At 44.3% G+C, this 14,699-nt stretch overlaps 1 pseudogene; it reads left to right on the forward strand.

The window, feature by feature from the left end:
• Positions 1-1,414: 1,414 nt before the first annotated feature.
• Positions 1,415-2,235, forward strand: LOC143393642 (protein SET-like; annotated as a pseudogene).
• The last annotated feature ends 12,464 nt before the right edge of the window (positions 2,236-14,699 follow it).

Genomic DNA, 14,699 nt, shown 5'->3' on the forward strand with positions numbered 1-14,699 from the left:
AGGCAGTCATCCCCATTTAACTCCCTAAAGCTGATAGAGTTAGGTTTTTGTCATTAGTACGAACAGGGATTTTTATTTGAAACCATCAAAATTTCACTTCATACACATTAAACTTGTTTCTGTTAGGAATCGTCAGATGGAGAAAAATATGGGGGTTACTTAGAAGTGGGGAGTAAAAAACTGAGATGAAACAAAAGACAGAGGAGAATTAGATTAGGCACTGAGACCTTGAAAGAGTAGATGAAGTCCAGAAAACAGAAGTTTTTTTTATTCATTTTGTAATTTTGGTGCTTTTAATTTTAAACAAAATGTTTTATGACTTCCATAAGTTCTTTTTTCATTAGGCATTATACATTTTTGTCACATATTAACCACTTCGAGGCTCTAACCAGCAAGTTGAACAGAGTTGAGGAGGAGCCTCAGGCAGGTAATTAGGATTAGCTGGAGGTCATGAGTACCATATGATGGTTCTGTTGGCTTTCTAAGAGAGAACCCAGCTGGCATGCCTTTGCCATGTGATTCCCCTCTTCTGCCATGTTTTGATGCAGCAAGAGGGCACCCACTGAGAAGATGTTGGTGCCATCTTCTTGGACTTCCCAGGATCCATGAGCTCAATATATCTCTACTCTTTCTAAGTTACCCAGTCTCAGGTATTTTATTTTAGCAACAGAAAATGAATTAACTTTCTTCTGGTGTTAGAATTTTCCAGACAAACAGAACTAATAGGATGTGGATAAATACAGATGTGGACATCAATACAGTCATAGATATTTTAAGGAATTGCCTCATATGACTGTGGAGGTTGGTGAATCCAAAACCCATAGAGTAGGCTGGCACTCTGCCGACCCAGGGAAGTCTGGGTCTTGTAGCCGAGTCTGCAGGCAGAATTCCCTTTTCCCCCAGGGAGGTCCGTCTTCTTACTATGAAGGCCTTCAACTGAGTGGAGAAGACGCAGAAGGATAATCCGTTTGACTCCGAGGCTACCTATGGCAATGTTGATCTTATTTTTAAAAATACCTTCACAGAACTACCTAAAACAGTGTGGGACCAAAGAGCTGAGTCCCCCAACCCACCTGGCCAAGTAGACACATAACACTGGCAGTCACCCTCCTCAAGTGGTTTTGGGAACACTGACTTCCCAAATAAGACCCTGGGAGACACAGGACCAAAGCTGCTGCCGAGTGTCTGTAAGACGCCACCGGCAAACCCTTCTGCTGTCCTTCTGTCCTGGGACTTCTTAACAGAACACGGTGGGTGGGGTGGTTGTGAGGGCACTGAATTCCCAGGACAGTGGCCGGAAACTCCAGTCATGGAGAGTTGGGCCTTTTATGTTAAAATGGCCTCGTCTGGGTTCTCCGCACGTCTCCCTGGTGGGCTGTGAGGCCTGGGTCTGCTCCTTGACTTCCCTCACAGGATGGCCCTCAAATCCCAGTCTTCGCTCCAGCCTCAAACGCAGAAACCCAAACTGCCTGCCCCCCTGCCCAAAGCAGGCAGATTCATCAGCCTCTCCAGGTTTGCCGAAGGGAGAAAAAGAACAAGGAGCAACTGAACATATCGATGAGGTACAGAATGAAACAGGCAGACTTAATGAACAAGCCAGGGAGGAGGTGTTGAAAGTAGAGCAGAAAAACAACAAACCCCGCCAACCATTTTTTCAGAAGAGGTCAGAATGGATCACCCAAATGCCCAATTTAGGGGTCACGACATTTGTCAACCATCCACACGAGTCTGCACTGCTTGGGGAGGAAGATGGAGAGGCGCGGCATTGTTTGACCAGAGCTGAAGGGACAGAATTCAAAGATACCAAATCAGGCCACAGAATAGATTTTTATCTGGATGAAAATCCTTACTTTGAAAATAAAGTTCTCTCCAAAGAATTTCTTCTGAATGAGAGTGGCGATCCGTCTTCAAAGTCCACTGAAATCAAATGGAAATCTGGAAAGGATCTGAGGAAACGTTCAAGTCCAACACAGAATGGAGCCAGCAGGAAGGGGGAGCATGGAGAACCTGCTTCCCTGACCATCCTGCTGCAGGTGCAGGTGAGTTAGGAGAGGTCAGCAGAGATGACACTTGGCCAGATCCATTGCAGTACTATTTGGTTCCTGATATGGATGATGAAGAAGATGATGATGAGAAGGGGAAGGAGAAGGACTGGAAGATATGGAAGAAGATGAAGGTGAGGAAGATGATGATGAAGAGGAGGAAGGAGAGGAGGAGGAAGGAGAAGATGACTAATTGAACACTGACGGATTCCAACCTGGTTTTTTTTCTTTTTTTTTTTTTTAATTCAATCCCTGGAAGCAAGAACAGGGTGACTTGTGCTCAGTCACCCTGTTCTTGAGGTCTCTTCTTTCAAATCGTGGTTCTCAACATATTCTGGGGGGAAATACCTTGAGCACAGTACAAAGTGGGCATTTTGACAACATGGCTTCTCCTTTGGCATGTTTAATTGTGATGTTTAATGGACATCCTTGCAGTTTAAGATGACACTTTTAAAATAGAATTCTCTCCTAATGATGACTTGAGCCCTGCCACTCAATGGGAGACTCAGCGGAACATGTAGGATCTTATTTGGAATCGACAAACAAACATTTTGCTTGTTTATTTTTAAATTTTTCTTTTTTGTTTTCACTGGAAAGGAAAAATGATGCTCAGTTTTAAATGTTGAAAGTGTACAAGTTGCTTTGTTACAATAAAACTAAATGTATACACACATACACACACAAACACACACAAATGGCCTCATTATCACCCACAACCTCACTAGACCTGGTGACATTTTGGTGACAGTTTCTTCTTAACTAGATAGCATCCCAAAGACATGCCAAACCATCTTTATGTACCCAGTGATCAGCATAATGCTTGGGACAGGACACAGGTGTTTAATAATTGTTTTATAAGTCTTAATACCTTGATTACCTAGTAGTGATATAAATAAGTGGTTTACTCATTAAGAAGTTGAACTAGAAAAAGACACTATGACCCCATGTTAGGCCAATGGTCCATGCACAGACCTTGAGCGGCCACCCACGGCCATGGAAGAATCCCACCTGGGCAATGTAATTCCTGGACTTGGGTCCCAGCTGTACCTCTGTCCCTGGGGCCTTGGTGGGACCTGTTAGCCTCTCCAGGGTTATCTTTCATGGTTTGTAAGTTAAGGAGGTTCAAACAGATGATCTGTGAGGTTCCTTCCAGCTCTCGAATCTACAGTTCAGTAAGATCTTCGAGATAGTGACCACACACCAGGTTAGCGGAATTTGTAGTGATAAAAGGACATTCAAGGAAAGATGTCCACTGTCTTCTGTCTCTCAGAGTCACTGCTTCTTGGAAACACTGACCAGACCAGGTGAACAATTCTTTGCCTCCCACATGTTACGGTCTGAATATTTATGCCCCTCTCATCCCTCAAATTCATATGTTGAAAACAAATCACCAATGTGATGGCATAAGAAGGTGCCTTTAGGGGCCATAAGGGTAGATAAATGGGATTCGGGTTTTTTATAAAAGAGACTCCAGAGAGCTGCCTTGTCCCTTTGACCCAGTGAGAAGATACCATCTATGAACCAGGAAGTGGGCCCTCACCAGAAGCTGAATATTCTGGCAACTTGACCTTCGAATTCCCAGCCTCCAGAAGTATGAGAATTTATTTCTATTGTTTATAAGCTACCCGGTTTATGGTATTTTGTTATAGCAGCCCAAATGGACACTTGGATCTCATTATCTTTTCATAAACAACTAACTATAGTGCTTAAGATGTTTTAAAATTGCATGATATTATAAAATATAAAATGCACATAAAGAAGAAATTTAAGACCCTCTGATCCCCAAATATCCTTCCAGACATGTCCTATGAACGTATATGCATTTTCATGTCAAAAAATAGAACCATATGTACATCATTCATTTTATATTTTGACCTTTTAGGATTTGAATACCAGTCTTCCCTCCGGGTTTCTTGCTTATTTTTCTCTTTCTCAGTCCTCAAGCTCTCCTTTTAATAGCATGTCTGAATCTGGCTTTATTGTAAATACTGTGGACAAGAGGGCAGGGGTTTGCATCACTGATTAGAAGAGAAGGTTCAGAAGGCCAAAATATAGAGTTCTCGGGAGGATCAAAGCAGGAAGGATCTCTACTTAGGTGAACTCTCTCTGTAGTGGGTTAAATTAGCCCCACCCCACCCCCCAAAAAAAGTTATATTCAAGAACCTTGGAATGTCACCTTATTTAGAAATAGGGTTCTTGCAGATATAATTAAGAATCTGGAGCTGGGGTTTCAGCTCAGTGGTAGAGGGCTTGCCTCACATGCATGAGGCCCTGGATTCGATCCTTAGCACCATATTAAACAAATAAATAAATAAATATAAAGATATTGTGTCCATCCACAACTAAAAAAATGTTTTTAAAAAAGAACCTGTAAATCAGATCATTTCTGGATTTAGGGTGGTCCCCAAATCTAAGGACTGCTGTCCTTGTGAAAAAAGGACGGAGGAGATTTGAGACCCAGATACATCCAGAGGGGAAGGCCTTGTGAAGACACAGGCAGGCAGAGGGGGAGCCCACTGCTAGGCTCCACCTTGGAGCCAAGGGCAAGTGTGGAGCAATCACCCCCAGAAGCCTCCAGATGGGGTATTGATTTGGGGCTTCGGCTTCTAAAACTAGAAGGAATGTGTTTCTGTTGTGAGCCACCAAGGACGTGGCATTTTGTTACAGCACTTCTCAGATGCTGATACACTCTCTTTATCTCATCCTCCTTTTTTCCACTTTGTTCTCATTTCCTGGTGAACCACTGCATGTCCTTCCAGCAGATTTAAGAAGTCTTTTTAAGTAGGGTCAGGTCCACTTCCGCTTCCTTGAACAAGAAATCCAGGAAGTACACAAACAGAAGCTGGGCTCCTTGTCTCTAAAAATTCAAACCGATAAAGGCAATGTCCAACTCAAAGCAACGCTCCACTAGTGATTTATAGTTCACAAAGTCTTTAGAAAAAGACCCATCAAAACCTTTAAAATAAAAATAAAGTCATGACTTCATTAACTCCTAGCCCCCATTGTAAAGAATCTCCATTCAGGGGGACATTGGGGTTCAGTTAGGAACACACCAACATTCTTAAAGTCTCTTCGTTTTCTCTGGTCAAATTGTGGCCGCTACTGATAATGGCCAGGGAGATACCAAAGTGTACATTGCATACCCAGAATTCTGTTCTAAATAAAAATCAGTTTTGTTCATGAGCACTCTATTTTGGAAGAGTTCTTTAGATCTTCCTAGCTATTTTTTTTAAATCCTGTACGAGCACTACATGAAGCAGAGTCATGCTGTGTTTATCCTTCCTCTCATTATTATGCCAGCAGAAATAAGCCCATGTCACACTTTCTAAGAAAAGCTGCAAGGGAGGGTAAGAGGCAGTATCACCTGGGTTGGTTCATTCCCACATGATCACCATGGTCTATAAGAATTGAAAATAGATTGATTTAAAAACAGTACTAGGGTCTAGAGAAACTGGGATTCAGATCTGGGCTTCAAAAGATAGGAACTAATTCTGTGTGTTTTAAATTTCAAAAGTTAACTTTGTTTTCAGGAAATTTTCTATGGTGGTAACAGCTTTCAGTTGACTTTTGTGGTCATACATCTTGAATGAAGTTGACTAAGTCAACAAAGTACAGTTCAGATCTCCCCAAAGTGGAGATATGGTTACAAGAGAGTAACTAGAACATCCATTCAACAGAGTTTTTTTTTTTTTTTTTTTTTTTCATTTATGTTTCTTTTAACCTCTTCAGTGACCCAGGCCCCTATGCTAGGTACTGAGACGTTGGAGACAAGACAATAATTGGTCCTGTCATGCTTGGAGTTCTCAATCCAGCAGGAGAATTGCACGAGGCTGATGTCCTGGGACCTGGGTGGGGTGCATGCTGGAAGCCACAGAGTCCTGAGAAGGGCAACCAGCCTCGGGTGAGGGGATGTTTCAGAGTTGGTGACAGCAGGAAAGGATCAGAAGGATCAGAAGAATGGACAGGGAAGATGGAAACGATAGAAGAAATCATAGATGTACGGCCCAGAAATCACAGAAAGATTGAGGTGGGGAAAAGAATAGTTGAGAAACTGAAAACAGAGCAAAGGGTGGAAATATGGAGGCTGAGGAGCAGGGAAAACCTCAGGGAAGGGAGAAGGGACTGAATGACAAAGGATGCGGGTGTCAGGCAATGAATAGCCCTTTTACCTGCGGGGACTGAGAGGGCCTGTAAAGGTTTTAACCAGGGTATGATGTGACCAGCTGCACCACAGTCAGGATGGCAGGAAAAAAGAAGAAAAGGGCAAAAGAAACTAAGAAAATAAAGTTCAGTTGCCCTTCGTCTTCTTAGGGAGCAAAAAAAAAATGCTACCACCTAAAACGCAGACTCCACTTTTATTAAGAGAAGGATTGAAATCCAAGTTGGAGATGAAACTGGATTCTCAGCTCCTACGGGCTGGGTACCTGTGCTAGCTGCAGCCTCAGCAGCAGAGAAAGCCCATTTTAGTGTTAGCAGCTAAACACAGCAGGGTCGGCTCTGAGGTCACAGCTGGCAAAGCCAGAGAGTGGCATGTTGTGGCTCCTAATGGAGGGCACTGCCCCACAGTGTGGCGGCAGACTCTAGCAGTGTACTGCTAAGTTCTTTCTGGGTTCTTGTCTTGTGAATTCAAAGAATGAAATCCACAGACAAGGAAGAGTGAATAAAAGGAGTAGAATTTATTCAAGTGTGAAGAATGGAAACAGAATTCTCACAGGGCGAGAGGGGACCTGACAGCAGGTTGCCACTTGAGAGTTCCAGCTGTTGGTCCAAATTTATGCTCATCGAGCCTTGGAAAGAATCAACACCGCTGGTTAGCTCTGGAGTCTGAACTGTTTTTTGGGTCTGCCCACTTCCATTTTCCACCCCTCGATGGCCCAGGCTGGGCCCTGGCTTGCTGTGCCTTGGGCCGTGCCATGGCAGGCTTAGTACAGCAGCCACAGCCTGTGATTGACACCTGTGTCCCAGTCCTCCTGGTCCACTGCTCTGCCACCGCTTCTTGGAGGGGATCAGTAGGCCAGCTGCACAGCTCAGCAATCAGGGAACCATGTTGACAGGGACAAAGGCTTAGACTCTGAATGACCCTGTGGTTAGTGACACTATATCCTATAGACTGGGTTTGTGTTAAGAAACCAAAGCAACTTAATCACAAAAGTTGTTAATAAATAAAATCATTCAGACTCTAGGATCTGAAATATGGATGGAATATGGAATAAGAATTGAGCCTCTTCCCTTCCTCTGGAAACATTGCGTGGCTGGAGTACTTGGCACTGAAAGGAACCATCTTTCATCCTATATCCTTGTAGTCAGCAAGCCTAATGAGGGATGATGTTCAAACATTTCAAACCAAATTCCCTCAGTTTATGGTGTTAAGCAACTTGTTATTTTAAGCAATTTAGACAGATATTTGCATATACAAGCAAGCACATTCTTTGAACTAAAGCCCATTATATAACCTCACTTATCCCTGCAGGTAATAAACTGCTATAAATGCAGAATTAGATATATCCAGGGTTCTCAGTGTGTGCACGTGTATACAGACCAATAAGAAAAAGACACACTTGTTAGGGACAATAACTGCCTTCCACTTCACTTACCTCTTAAGAATTATTTCTGCTTTCAATTGTAAATCAAGAAAAGCACATCATATTTCCTAACTCATGCTATTGGATAAGCACCAGGAGAGCTAATATTCATAGCAACTATACAGAAACGTGCTGGAGTGAGCTGTAAGGTTCTGCTGAAGTAATATCTAGAAATATAGCATCCTATGTGTTCCCTTTCCACCCATGTCCTATTCCACGTATAGCATTTCTTCATTCATTCACTGACTCAACCAATTTTCTTTTTAATTTTATTTTTTTAGTTGTCGATAGAGCTTAATTTTTATTTACTTATATGTGGTGCCAAGAATCGAACCCAGTGCCTCACACATGCTAGGCAAGCACTCTACCACTGAGCCACCACCCCAGCCCTCAACCAATTTTTCAAGGTTCCGACCATACCCATGTTTTAAATATTAATAGTGGGATTTCACGTCAAATAAGATTACAAAACTCCAACGATTGACAAGTGGCTGAGGAATGAATTCCTAAAGGTGTTTTAGAAAAGGACAATGATTATGTTACACTGATCTTGTCTCAGTTTTAAGAGGCAGCATAGCCAGGCTGTGCTAGGGCTTGAGTCCCAGCTCTGCCACGGCAAGCGTCAGGCCTTGGCAAATTCTTTGTCTACTAGGAGTCTCATGTTTCTTATTGAAATGGAAATCCTAATAGAACCCACCTAATACAATTGTTGTGAGGATTAAATAAACCAAGATAACTCGGGAGGCCCAAGCTGTAGCATTGCAAGTTCAAGGCCAGCCCGGGCAGCTTAGCCAGACTCTATCAGAATAAAAAACAAGGAGGGTTGAGGATATCGCTCAGTAGTAGAGTCCCTGGATTCAATCCCCAATACTACACACACACACACACACACACACACACACAAACACAGCACCTGTCTCTCTGATGTGCTGAGATACAAGCACTGTGCCCCCACCAACCACACACGGACACCCAATCTCTATGTCTCCTCAGTGGTTTCTTCAGAGTTAGATTCTAGGAGGGAACCAGAAGCTCAGCTTAGTTAGGCATCTACCCAGCACTGGAAGCTCTGTCGTTTGCTCACACATTTCCCTTAGCTCCTTTAGCAGCTGTAGAACTCTGTCTAGATTCTCCAAGACCCCACAATCGGTTCAGGGTACCCACACCCCCGTTTCTACTGGCTTTGTCCCATGAGTTCACATCCACAATTTCCATTAAAGAACTCTCCTTGATTCCTGGGAACCACTTCACTTAGATGCTTCCAGAACCAAAAGATCCCGGGACCTCACGAATCTTCATGGTGCCCCATGACTGATTGGTACAAGGGTATAAAAACCTAACTTGCCTTGCTTTGGGGCGAGACAAGCTCTGTTGGGTAATTTATTCTAAAAGCTCCTAGAAGGCCACGTCGAGGCTGGAACTTCACTTTAAGTCACAGCCTTGCTTGGTGCTACAGACTAAAGCCCTTCATCCCAGCCGATCCATACACTGAAATTCCAACCTACAAATATGATGGTTTGGGAGGTAAGGTCTTTGAGAAGTAATTAAGACATCAGGATGGAGCCCTCACAAAGGGATCAGATCCCTTATAACAGAGGCTGCCGGAGAGTCCTCTTGCCCTCTCCACCATGTGAAGACACAGCGGAAAGATCACTGTCTTGAATCTGGAAGCAGGCCCTAACAGACGCTGAACCCACCTGTGCCTAGATCATTAACACTGCAGAAGTGTGAGAGATAAATTTCTGTTCTCCGCGAGCCACCCAGTCTATGGCATTTTGATAGAGCAGACTGAATGGACTAGGACACTTGGTTTATCTGTGTCCTATGTCACTTTTCCTACTCCCTTATCAATATCTCCTGGGGTAACTTTCTTGATAAACTACTTGGTCACAAATAATCTCCTCAAGGTCTGCCCAAGAAAGTTGGTGCCACAAGTGGTTCTAGGAAACTGACTTTTAGGATGGGATTCTGGATTCAGCTCATTCACCAGAAAGATGAAAAAGGGACCCGTATCCCTGTAATAGATGGCACTTTGTATCTATTATTGTTATCATTATTATTATTAATGTGTCATATCTTTATCTTAAATGAAAGAAAAATTTCATATAGTTATATCTCATTTTATCCAATATAAAGAGATATATACATATATTCTTTTAGTTAGTAATGTATGATAAAGCATGAGAAAAGCAGAATTCTTTATATACCCAGCATTAATTGTGGTAGTCTATATCTTTGTCTCATTGCAGTTATCAAGATGTTAATCTTGGTGAATTGTGTTCGGATACAGGTGGAAGAGGGTGCACTGGCTTATGCAATATCTGAAGGAGGCACGAAGCAGCCAGGTAGACAGCACTCACCCAGGAAATATCAGCCAGCCTTTGTTCTTGGCTACCCTCATCCCTGCCCCATAGGCTCATGCATGTAATAGCTAGCTGCCCAGTGACAGAAATAGAGGCAAGGCATGCGTCCAAAACATGGGTTCCTTTTTACCAGAGCTGACCTAGCTGCTGCCCCCTGCTGAATGTCTGACATTCCAAAAACAGAGACTAACTCCAAGTCCCCAGTAGAGTGCCAGTCCTTGAAGAGATCGACCAGAGACTTGGTGGCAAGTTAATTATACGGGATCCCTTTCTCTGGAAAGGGTACAATTTTGTTTTGACTGGGTATTATGGTTTAGATATGAGGTATCCCCTCATTTTCAGAGGTGAAAGGATTAGATTACAAGAGGAATAACGTAATCATTGGGTTAATCCAATGATGGATTAACTGTAGGCAGGTAGAGTGTGGCTGGAGGAAGTCAGTGACTAGGGGTATGACTTTGGGATTTATATTTGGTCCTGGTGAGCAGAGCCACCTCTGCTTCCTGGTCCCCCTGTCCTTCTGCCAAGCTTCACCATGGGGCTGGAGCTATAGAGTCAACTGACCATGGACTAAACCTCTGAAACCATGAGCCAAAATAAACTCTTACTCCTTTACATTATTATTGTTAGGTCCTTTGCCCACAACAATAAAAAAGCTGATAAAACACTGGAAATGAAACAAATTCTGTAGATAGATTTGCCTTTCTGCCTTCAGTGTCTTGGCAAAATCCACTATTCGAGGACTCAGAATGTCTGACCAACATAGGATACCACAAAATATATTTAGGCCACTTTTTGGAAAAGAAGTATGGCAGTGGTCACATGACTGTGAAATCCACTGGTTCTACACCATCAGAAGTTCTAGCCTATTATATGTAACCACCTTCTGAAGGCATAGCTAGATATGACATCAGATATCATGCGATATTGGGGCACTATCCTTCAGGATGCCCTAAAGGCCTTAAACCCACAGCTATTATACTGTATTTTATCTCCAGTGAGCTTGAGACCTGGATCTGGGAATCAGGGGTGGAAACAGGAGTAGGTTGGCTCACCATCACTTTCAGTGACCTTCTTGGGGTCTGGTTCCCACTCTCACAACTCAGGACTTTGGACCCAGATGTTCTAGTTCCCAGAGAGAGAAGGCTGTGCATCAGGGGACACAGGAAACGTTCCACTAAACTTAAAACTATAGCTCTGGTCCTACCATTTTGCACTCCACAAAGGCAAAGAAAGTGTTGGCAGTACTGCTACATAAGTGGGAGAGGAGCATATGTCTGCACTCACCTAATCTACTAGAGGGATTCTGGCTGTTCCTATGCCCAGTTTTTACTGAAAGTAGGCAGTTCCAGCAATCATTACCTGATAAAGGTACAGTGTGGGAGTTCAAACCCCTCAGGGATGAAGACTGGGTTCCTTCACTGGGCAAGCCACCTAGACTGGAGGAAGGGCTGAGGGTATGGGGAGTTTACAATAGATGGTAGAAAAGAGAGATGCTGTCCCTACATTATTGCCTGGGGATTTGCTGTAGCATCATTGGCTGTCATTTGTCTAACTAGATCTGTGACCAATTAGAATCTTGAATAAACTATGACAAGATGGAGCCGCATAGGGATCTGCACAGGGTATGGGGTGTGCTGCTCCCATCTGTCGAATCCCCTTTACCACCCTCTGCACCCACCCCATAGGTTCTAGGTGCTTTATTCATAGGGTCGTACCTCCAACTTCCTACAGAGGACTTTCTTCTGTCAATCTACAGGAACCCCTTTGCCCTGACTCACCTGAGAAGCTGTAGGTATCTGTGCCCCCAATTGCCTGGAGGTAATACTACAGCCAGGACCGACTGGTGCAGGGTTAAGAAACCTAGTTCCCTTGCCTCCCGGTGGGATAAGCTCACTGTGTAATTTATGCTCAGGTGCTACCTTTGGATCAAGCTGGGACTGGAACTTCACCTTAAATTATTACTCCCAAGAAGCTTGGCTGCTTCTGTATTCTGCTTCTTTTTCTCCCTTACTAGTTTCTTATAGAAGCGCTTCCTTAATAAATCGCTTGCACTCACATCCATGGCAACCCAAGACAGTTCCCTAGTAGAAAATAAACTCTTCATGGACAGACATCATTTACAAGGCGGGGGGGGGGGAGGCTTTTTAATACCCGACAGTGTCTAGCTCAGCATGAGATACCTCCATGAGTCAATACAGTCTTTGGTTTAGCTTTTCTCTCCTTAGTAAGAATTTGAAGATCCTAAGGGGTCATTCCAGTAGTGCACTACAGACTAGGACATCTGTGAACGATCAGTAATACATCAAGATTTTTTTGGACAGTTCTGATTTCGTTTTCAATCCCCCTGTCAGTCGACGTTCCAGACAGTGTGTCCCAGTCGGTGTTGGGGGAGTGTGTTTGGACAGCGAAGGGGATGATGTGCTAGCCAAAAGGCAGCCAAGGGGAAGGAACTTGAGCGTTACCAAAAAAAAAAAAGCAGGGATCTTGAAGTTAAGTAAGTCAGGACCTCCAATCCGGCTCCACCCCAACCAGCCGCATTTTATGTTAAAAAGAATTTACTAGCTCCTGCCTCTGAGGATCGAAAACGAGACGACGTGTGCACAGGGCTTAGCATATGGTGGCTGGGTATAGTAAAGTTCAAGAAATGGCTCCTTTCCGAGAGGGAGCAATAGTGGGCGAAGAGCCCAGCGAGGAGTCCAGGGACTCTGCAGTCCTTCTGGAGCCAGCGGGGGCTGGGGAGGAGGGCGGGAGAGAAACAATGTTGAAGTGTTTTCGTTCGTTCCTTTTGCTGAGCGCCGTTTCCTCCCGGGCACAGGACACAATACGAGCGCGCCAGGGGGAATGCGGACGTCGCCTCGACCCGGAAGGGACCCTAGCGATGGAGAAGGAGCCCTGCGGCCCCTACCCACCACGTGGCTTCCTGGTCGCCTCCGGGCCCTCCCCCACCGCCACCTCCACCCGGCTGAAGTAGGTGAAGGGCGGAAGCGCCAGACCGCGCCGCGGAGGCGGACGCCCGCCGCCCGTCTCCTAGCAACGCCCGCCCCGCCCCGCCCTGCCTGGCGCGCCGGCGCCGCGAGGGGGCGGGGCGGGCTGCCGTTGCCATGGCAGCGCAGTCAACGCGCGGGACGCCGGCGGCGCCTGCGGGAAGCGCGGGCCCCAAGCCCCGCGTGGGTGACCGAGTGGCGTCCCCACCCCGCTCCCTCTCCGAGCTGACCTCGCGCTCCCGGGTAATCGCCGCGGAGCGGGGTCGCCCCCGAGGGTGGCCGGGCTCAAGGCCGGTTGTCCCCCACTCACTTCCCTGCCAACTGGGCCAATAACAGCTTGGAGACTTTCCAGTTTGTTTCGTGGGGACCGAGTTGATACTTGGGGCTGAGGGAAATTTGGGGGTTTGGGACTGTCATTGGAACCCTCCCCTCCGCGGGAATGGGCACCGGGCACACACAAAACACACGCCCCTGCGGCCTTTTCCCCTCAAGTGTTTTCACCTGAAGGATCTTTAATCTTGCAAAGAGAATATACAGAAAGCAATGTCCAAAAGCTACCTTTTAAAACAACACTGAAAATTAAGTATCGTGTTACTGGAGGGCCATTTTTAACTGAAAACGTCCATGCCTGGAAGGCTATGCTGGATTCTGGACTCGAATTTGCATTTTTCTAAATCTCTCATTGCAATGAGCTGCGCCTGCAGGATTCAGTTGTAGGGCTTTAAATTTAAACGTATACCCCTCCAGCAAGTGTAAGGATCGCGCTGCCAAAGGACCCACTCACAAACAGAAAGCCACCAGCTTCTCAGTCATTCTCTGGCTTGAGAGTATTTTTAACTGAGGTGGAGTCGGTCACGTGTTGGTGAGTTTAATCAAATTGACAAGGGCTCTGAGCGAGAGAAGCTTGCTATCTAATTCGAAGACAACATTAGGTACATAGAGAAGCATTCTCTTTGGACTTACTTGAATCAGAGCTTTTCAAATGGAGTCTTCTGCATATATTTTTCTCGATCTGCTGCAACTGGAAAATTTTAAAATCAAACCCCTATTTCTTGTATTCATTTTTATGGTAAATGTATCTGGGCTGAGATTATGCATTTTCGTGATCAACAAGGAAAGGTGCAGCAATCACTGTGAATTGAGCACCTTGCTGATTGAGCAACACTTGAACCTGGAAGTATGAACAACCATAATCTCAGAACGAGAATCCTTCATAGTATATTTCAAAAGCATATTCACAGCTAACCTTTCTCCACTCCAGAGGATCATTCATTTGGAACTTTTTAAAAATCTTTCTCTTTGCAAGAGTATTTAATGTCTTGGAAAACCACTTTCGTATACCTTTTAGTTTGAAAACGTGATTGTAGTTGGGAAAATGATCATATAAAAGTTCTATCTCCTTTTACTCTTAGTCATTTTTCCCTCTAGTATCACAACAGAATCTTGTAATTTGCATGGTAGAGAGCAAAGGATAAATTCTGAAAGCTACATCAAGAGCCTGAAAATAAATTTCATGTTTAGGATTTGGGGAAAAAAAGAATCTTTGAAGCTATACGTACTTAACAAATTTTTTTGCAAAGGACAAATCACTAAATTATTCCACTTCCCATTTTGTAGTTTAACAATCAAAGAAAGATAACAATGAATTTTGTAGTAAAATTAAATTAACATTTGGAAATGTTAATTTTCATTTGGTAATTTTCACAGTCCCTCTGATTATTTATT

Source organism: Callospermophilus lateralis, chromosome 3 (assembly GCF_048772815.1).
Source record: "Callospermophilus lateralis isolate mCalLat2 chromosome 3, mCalLat2.hap1, whole genome shotgun sequence".
Lineage (NCBI taxonomy): Eukaryota > Metazoa > Chordata > Mammalia > Rodentia > Sciuridae > Callospermophilus > Callospermophilus lateralis.